The 8,584-nt window shown below is 36.9% G+C and overlaps 1 pseudogene; it reads right to left on the reverse strand.

Annotated features, from left to right (window-relative positions):
• Positions 1-7,270: 7,270 nt before the first annotated feature.
• Positions 7,271-8,162, reverse strand: LOC118890490 (annotated as a pseudogene).
• Between the last annotated feature and the right edge of the window lie 422 nt (positions 8,163-8,584).

The raw sequence follows: 8,584 nt of genomic DNA on the forward strand, positions 1-8,584 counted from the left end.
GTTGTTTCCCTGAATATAATATATTGTTTTTCTCTGGCTACTTTCAAGATTTTCTCTTTATCTTTGGAGTTCATCAGTTTAACTATGATGTGCCTTGGTATGGTTTTCTTTGTAATAATTCTTTATGGGGCTTGTTGTCTCTTGGATCTGCATGTTCATGTTTTTTTTGTTTTTTTTTTTTAATTTTGTAAGTTTCAACCATTATGTCTCCAAAGTGTTTTTTTGTTATTGATTTTTCTGATTCATTTTCAATTCTCACCTTCTGGGACTTCAATTCCACGTACACTAGACCTCTTCATCCTGTCCCACTCTCTCCGAGACTCTATTCATTTTCCTTTAATATTTTGTTTTCCCCTAATTGTTTCCAAATTAATAACTTCTATTGCTCTATCGTCAAGTTTACTTACTGTTTTTTTTCTGCTATCTCTAATATGCTGTTAATCTTATCAAGTGAATTTTTTATTTTAATTAATGTATTTTTCAGTTCCATAATTTTTAATTTAGTTTTTTTGTTTTTTGGTTTCTAGCTCTCTGCTAAAATTTCCCATTGTTAATTCATTATATTTTCCTTTAAATTTGTATTTATTTATAATAGCAATTTTTAAATCTTTATTTTTTAAGTACCTGAATCATTTTGGGACTAGATTTTAATAACCGCTTTTTTTCCCAACCATGGATCACATTTTCCTATATCTTTGTGTATATTGTGTTTTTTATTGTATACTGGACATTATAACAGCCATGTTGTAAAGACTCTGGATTCAGTTATATTCCTCTGAAGAGTATTAATTTTGTTCTGACAGGTAGTTAACTTGGCTAGACTTAAAATACAAACTATACTTCCTTTATATGGGCAGCAACTAGAATCTCTTCCCAAGTCTTTTATCTTCCAGCTGCTGCTTTTTCACCAGGCTTACCAGGGTCTCTCTGAGGCAGGTACAGTTTAGTGGTCAAACAAGAGTTTGGATGAAATTTATACACAGTTTCTGAGATTCATTTTCTCTGTAGCTCCCTCTCTTCCAGGATTTTCCCCCTGAATTTTCCAGCCTAGAACTCTGTTCTTTTTTATCCCAAGCCAGTAAAATTGCAGCTTTCTGTTACCCAGAACCTGATGCAGATTGGGATGTACTCTCAGGCAAAAAGGTGCATACTCACAAATCTCACTGATTGCAGTTCTGTCTTTCAAGGATAGATGCCCTCTAGTATCTGAGTGCTTTGTTGTTCCCCAGTGCTTTCAAACAGTTAGGGGGTTTTATTATATTATGTATATATTATAATTGTTATCTGCAAGAAGGTTATTCTGGCTGAGTTACTCTGCCATTTCTAAAAGCCTACATCTAATATATTTTCTTACATTCTGTTTTTTTCAGTTAATATATAATTTGTCTTTTTGCAAGGCTATTTACTGTATGATGTGCTTTATATGCTCTGATAGATATATTCATCATATCTGTTGGTTATTTGAATTCAGAGCCTTTAATGTGATCTTCACGTAAGAAATGTGAAGCCTCTCAAGTCATAACATTTTTCTCTGAAGTCAGCTCAGTCTGTAAAACCTGGTAAAGCATTATTAGAAGGTAAAAAAATCACTCATTTTATGTTATAAAGCCAAATTGAGTCTTTCAATGAATTCAACTTTTAGCAATATACTTTCTTGATTTAAAAAAATTTATTAAGGTATACTTGATTTACAATGTTATATTAGATGTATGACATTGTGATTCAAAATTTTTATAGGTTATACTCCATTTAAACTTATTATAAAATATTGGCTATATTCCATATGCTGTACAATATATCCTTGTTGCTTATTTATTTTATACATATTACTTTGTATCTGCTAATCCCCTACCCCTACCTTGCCCCTCCCCCATTCCCTCTCCCCAATGGTAACCACTAGTTCTCTTATCTATTAGTCTGTTTCTGTTTTGTTATATATATTCTTTTGTTTTATTTTTTAGATTCCACACATAAGTGATAACCTACAGTTTTTATCTTTCTCTGTCTGACTTATTTCACTTAAGCATAATACCCTCTAAGTTCATCCATGTTGTTGCAAATGGTGCAATTTCATTCTTTTTTATAGCTGAGTAGTATTCCATTGTATGTATAAACTACACCTTCTTTATCCATTCGTCTGTTGATGGACACTTGGGTTGCTTCCATATCTTGGCTATTGTAAATAATGCTGCTATGAACATTGGGGTGCATGTATCTTTTCAAATTAGTGTTTTCATTTTCATCAGATATATACCCAGGAGTGGAATTGCTGGGTCATATGTTAGTTCTGTTTTTGGTTTTTTGAGGAATCGCCACACTGTTTTCTGCAGGGGCTGCACCAATTTACATTCCCACCATCAGTGTATGAGGGTTCCCTTTTCTCCACATCCTCACCAACACTTGTTATTTGTGGTCTTTTTGATGATAACCATTCTGACAGGTATGAGGTGATATCTTTGTGGTTTGATTTGCATTTCTCTGATGATTAACAATGTTGAGCATCTTTTCATGTGCCTGTTGGACATTTGGGTTTTTTTGTTTTGTTCTAATTAATTAATTTATTTTTTATTATTTATTTGGCTGTGTCAGGTCTTAGTTGCGGCACACGGGATCTTCATTGCGGCACGCGGGATCTTTCATTGCAGCATGCAGGCTCTTCATTGCAGCATGCAGGCCTCTCTCTAGTTGTGGCACGCAGGCTTGTGGGATCTTAGTTGTCTGACCAGGAATTGAACCTGCTTCCCTTACATTGGAAGATGGATTCTTAACCACTGGACCACCAGGGAAGTCCCCTGTTGGGCATTTGTGTGTCTTGTTTGTCTATTCAGTTCTTCTTTCCATTTTTTAATCAGGTTGTTTGTTTTTTTGATATTGAATTATATGAGCTGTTTATGCCTTTTGAATATTAACCCCTTATGAGTTGTATCATTTGCAAATGTTTTCCCCCATTCGGTAGGTTGTCTTTTCATTTTGTTGATGGTTTCCTTTGCTGTGCAATGCTTTGAAGTTTAATTAGGTCCCATTTGTTTATTTTTGTTTCTGTTTCCTTTGCCTTAGGAGATAGACCCAAAATAATATTGCTAAGATTTATGTGATAGAGTGTTCTGCCTATGTTTTTTTCTAGGAGTTTTATGGTTTCAGGTCTTACATTTAGGTCTTTAATCCATTTTGAGTTTATTTTTCTAAGGTGTGAGATAATGTTCTAATCTCATTATTTTACATGTAGCCATCCAGTTTTTCCAGCACCTCTTGCTGAAGAGACTGTCTTTTCTCCATTGTATGTTCTTGCCTCCTTTGTTGTAGATTAATTAACCATAAGTGCATGAGTTTACTTCTGGACTGGGCTCTCTATTCTGTTCCACTGATGTATGTGTCTGTTTTTGTGCCAATACCATACTGTTTTGATGACTCTAGCTTTGTAGTATAGTCTGAAGTCAGGGTGCATGATACTTCCAGCTCTGTTTTTTTTTTTTTTCTCAAGATCGTTTTGGCTATTTGGGGTCTTAAATGTTTCCATACAAAGTAATATAATTTAATTATTTAATTCATTAAATAATAGTATGTTTATAGTCACAATCAGTAACAAAATCATTTCCTTGTTTTTCTCATTAAAATTTTTTTTCATTCCTCTGATTTCAAAAAATTGGTTTTTGTTCTTCTACTCCATAAATTTATGGAGAAGTGTTGTGTTTTTCTGCTTTACTTTTACAGTCCTCAGCAAATTTTGGCTTAAAAACATTCAGTAGTGTTTTACAGTTTTTGTGGGAAAAAGTTCACCTTTCCACAGATCATACTGAAGTTTGTTCAAGGAAGATTTAGCTAAAGTTTCTTCATTCAGTTATTCATCAAATGTTTATTATATTTAAGGCACTGTGTGAGGCACAAGGGACACTAGAATAAATAAGACACCATCCAGATCCTCCAAAGACCCCTAGTCTATTAGGAAAGACAGAGAAGTAATTTAAAATAGCAACAAATTAAAATGAGTGCTACTGGTGATAAATATAAGAAGAAATTATAAATTCACAGGAAGGATTTAATTAGGCTTAGAGTGATCTAGAAAGTCTACTTAAGGATCAACAATTGTACATGAGCTTGAAAGATGACTGTGCTTGCCAGAAGCAAGAAGGAAAAAACATCACAGATCCAGGGCACTGCAAGTACTTTATCATAACGGAACATGGTAAGGAAGTGCAGAATAGCAGAAAATGAGACTAGAAGAGTAGACAGGGCCAAAAAAAAAAAATAATAATAATGCCCTTATGAATTATACTTGGTATACAAGTATTATATCTGAATTTTATTCTGTGGATTATGGGAAGTCAGTGCAAGATTTTAAGCAGGAGTAATGATCATATCTGAGTTTTTGAAATATCATTCTGGCTGCAGAGAGGAGAAGGATTATATCAGAGGTTGGCAAACTTTATCGATAGAGGGCCAGATCATAAATATTTTGGGCTTTGTGGGCCATGCAGTCTCTGTCACAACTACTCAGCTGTGCTGCTGTAGCATAAAAACAACAGTAAACAACAGGTAAATAAATAAGCATGGCTGTGTTCCAATAAAATATTTTTTTTTAAATGGGTAACAGACTGGATTTGGCCCATGAGCTATATAGTTTGCCAATCCCTGAATTAGATGATTTGTCCCAAAGCAACAAGATCAGTTAGGAAGTGATTGCAGTAAACCAAAGAGTGATAATGAGAGCTTGAACTGAAGCAGTGGACATGAAATTGTAGAGAAGGACATGATTCCAGAAACATTGAGAAGGTAGAAATGTCAGGACTTGATAACCAATTGGATGTTGTGGCTGAGGGGGCAGAAGTTGGGGAGGACTCCAGAGTTTATAGTTTTAGTGATTGGAAAGATCATGTTGCCACCAATAAGACTGGAAAAAATAAAAGGTCAGGAGATTCAGTGATGCAAAGATTTCACCAGGTCATGAGTTATAGTTTTTTTTAATTGTTGCAATACAATAAGTATTTTTAATCACAAAATATGTAATAAACATGTTTAATATAAAATTATATTTTTTCCACTTAATCTGTAGACTATTTTGTTCTAGGAAATTAAGTCTGCTCACTTAAGCTGTAAATGAACTCTCTCACCAGTCCTGTATTACTTAGGTTCCCTTGATAAACAGAAAACTTTAGACTCTCTTGGCCTAACTTTTTCTTTTCATACTGTTTGAGATAAAGAATACTTCTAGCAGTTTCAAATCTACTAAAAACGTGTGAAAACACTTTCTCCTACACCTTGGAGGCCCTGTTTACACAAAATGCTGAGTTGATGGACCATAAATCTCACCCAGTATGGCAGTTCCCAAGTTCCTATATAACACACTTGATCTCTATTGCTTTAGTATGAATGAGTATCAGATCATGTGAGAGGAGAATATGTGTGGTGTAAAAACTCAGAGGATAGGGGCTTCCCTGGTGGCACAGTGGGTAAGCATCCTCCTGCCAATGCAGGGAACGTGGGTTCGATCCCTGGTCCGGGAAGATCCCACATGCTGCAGAGCAACTAAGCCTGTGTGCCACAACTACTGAGCCTGCGCTTTTGAGCCTGCGTGCCACAACTGCTGAAGCCCACACACCCTAGAGCCCGCACACCGCAGCTACTGAGCCCATGTGCTGCAACTACTGAAGCCCGCGTACTTAGAACCCATGCTCTGCAACAAGAGAAGCCACTGCAATGAGAAGCTCATGCACCGCAACAAAGAGTAGCCCCGGCTCACCGCAACTAGAGAAAGCCCACGCGCAGCAACAAAGACCCAATGCAGCCAAAAAAATAAATAAAATTTTTTTAAAAATTGAAAAGAAAATAGTACACTTGGTATTAAGAGGGATATAAAAATAAAGTAATAATAATGTTTTAAAAAATAAATAAAAACACAGGATAAAGCTCAGAAAGAAATAAAGCTCTGGAAAATAAATCATTACCCTATGTATCCTACTTATAGTGATTGTAATTTATAGAAGTCAGCTGTCAGTAACTATAAAGCCAGCTGGTATTATGTCCATCCTCGCTTCTTCTCTTGCTTTTCTTTTTTCTGTTCCCTGTTAGTTCCTTTCTTATTTCTCTTTTGCCATACCTTTCTTCTCCTTTTCAAGTTTCACTCTCTCTCTTTTCATCTTCTCATCATCTTCCTTATTTCTAGTCCTATTTTTAGCTCCCTTTCTTCATCTAGTCAAACACATGTTTTTGTGAGGAACTATCACAACTTTTTTTAAAGTTAACCATTAACTAAGCGTTCCTTTTAAACTGGAGAGAGACAAAGACAGATGGATGGAGAGAATTGTTTTCTGATTTTTTTAACCTAAAGCATGCTATATAATGAGAATATACAAAAGAATACTACTTTAAGTCATTTTATGAGTAGTATATAAGGGATACATCCAGGGTTTGTGGTGCCTAAAGCTAAATAGTACAAAATTAAGTATAAGAGTAAATAATTACTTTTAACAAAAGCAATCAAAACAGACTGAAAATTTTTTAAAGATTACAAATGCTATATACATCTCAAATACCAGAAAAATAATGTAATATTTTTGTGAATTAACTATGTGACACACCTCTATGATAATTTCCCTCCCCCCCATCCTTTGGCTTCATATTCTTCGACTCCTTCTTCAAATGGCAATGAGTTTACAATATTCCCTGTAGAAAGAATAATAGTCCAGCTACAAGTTTGTGCCCTAAAACAGGAACATGAAATAAGTCCTATCTCATGCAATTCCTATTAATAAAGAACAAAATGAGTAGTACATTTGCAACTGCCTCTGCTCCATTATCAAATACATTCCTGACAAGAGAAAAACTCCATTTTGATTGGAGTCTGATTGGAGTGAGAAACAAATCCTATAACTTTTCACATATGATGATTGGAAGAATTTTCCAAAGATCAGTTCTAGTCGATACATTTCCAGCGTATTTGTCCTCCACTACCCACATATTACTGGTGGAAGCCTTCCATGATAATTCCAAGCAGAGGGGAAACATTGCAGGCTTAGAGAAAGGGCACGGAAGGACTCTAAACAGTGCTTACTCATCTAATTAATATTTCAAAGAAAGTTGATAGCAAGAAATTGTACTGTCCTGATGATTAACCGAAAATAGTTTACCAGGAGCAACACGCTACTGAGAATCTACCAAGCTTCTCAAAAAGCAAACCATTTTCATTCTGAGGAAGGTTTTATTTTTAAAAAATTTTTTAGAAAGTGCTTTTTTTCCGTCAACCTATTTCCATTTTAAGAGTTTGTCGAAGAACAGCTTAAGACCACTCAGTGGTTGTTCCTACCCATTCAGTGGCCTGAGCAGTGGGAGCTGCAGACCAGTCTTCAGTGGCAGGCTGAGCACTCCAGTCTTCAGTGGGGGAACTGCTAAGTAGGCACAGAGGGCACCTGCACACCTTCAGACCAGTCTGCCACTTCAGGTTGAGCAGCAGTGAACTCAGGAGCTAGAGCGGTCCATTCACCCTGCAATTCCTCCTTGGTCACAGCCCTCTCAGCTGCCACCTGCTCTTCCTTTTCAATCTCTTCAGGATCTCTGTAGAAGTAGAGATCAGGCATGACCTCCCATGGTTGTTCACAGGAGATGGTCCCACGCATGCGCAGAACTTCCCAGGCAAGCATCCACCACATCAGGCCCGCTGAGTGAGCGCCCTTGTTGTTGCATGGGATGGCAATGTCCACATACCGCAGAGGAGAGTCTGTGTTATACAGAGCAATGGTAGGCAGGTTAACATAAGAGGCCTCTGTGAGAGGCTGGTGGTCAGCCCTGGGATCAGTAACCACCAGAAGTCTTGGCTCCCGGAAGGCTGCCTGGATCTGGTTAGTGAAGGTTCCAGGAGTGAAGCAGCCAGCAATAGAAGTGGCTCCAGTGGCAGCAGCAAACTTCAGCACAGCTCACTTGCCAGTATTCCTGGAGGACGTGACACTGACATCAGCTGGGTTTTCAATGGCAACAATGGCATGAGCTGCCAACAGAAGCTTCTCCCAGGTTCTCTTCAGATTTATGATGCAGATGCCATCACTTTTCCTTTTGTAGATGTACTGTTCCAGTTGGAAGTCAAGGTTGGTGCTACCTAAGTGGGTTCCTGCTACAAGGAATATGAGGACATCCTCCTTCTTCATTTGCAGGACATCAAGGGCTCCAAACATTGTGAACGTTTCCATTTAAGTTACGATGGGAATCCAGAACAATGCTGTATGGACCCCTGTCTGGGTAGCGGGGAAAGGAACAAGTTTTTGTTTTTAGTGGTGTTCTGATGTCAGCAAGATTTGGGAAAACAGTCTCCAGTAACTCCAGGTTAACAAACTTTGCCTATTTCCCCCCTTTCCTTTGAAAATCCTGCGGACAGGTAACAATTATCAATTAGTGCACACCAAACTCTAAATAACTGAGAAGAGCATTTCTTAGTCTGTGTTCCTTGGAACACTAGTTTCCAGCATTGTTAGTCGTGTTATATGAAATGCTGCATGCTCTCTCTTCTTTGAGTGTCAAAAGACATATTTGTATGTTAAAGACTCAGTGAATTTTGCATAGATAAACCTATTTAACATTGTTTAACGAATTTTTTCCC

The sequence above is a fragment of the Balaenoptera musculus genome, chromosome 2 (assembly GCF_009873245.2).
Source record: "Balaenoptera musculus isolate JJ_BM4_2016_0621 chromosome 2, mBalMus1.pri.v3, whole genome shotgun sequence".
NCBI classification, from domain to species: Eukaryota; Metazoa; Chordata; class Mammalia; order Artiodactyla; family Balaenopteridae; genus Balaenoptera; species Balaenoptera musculus.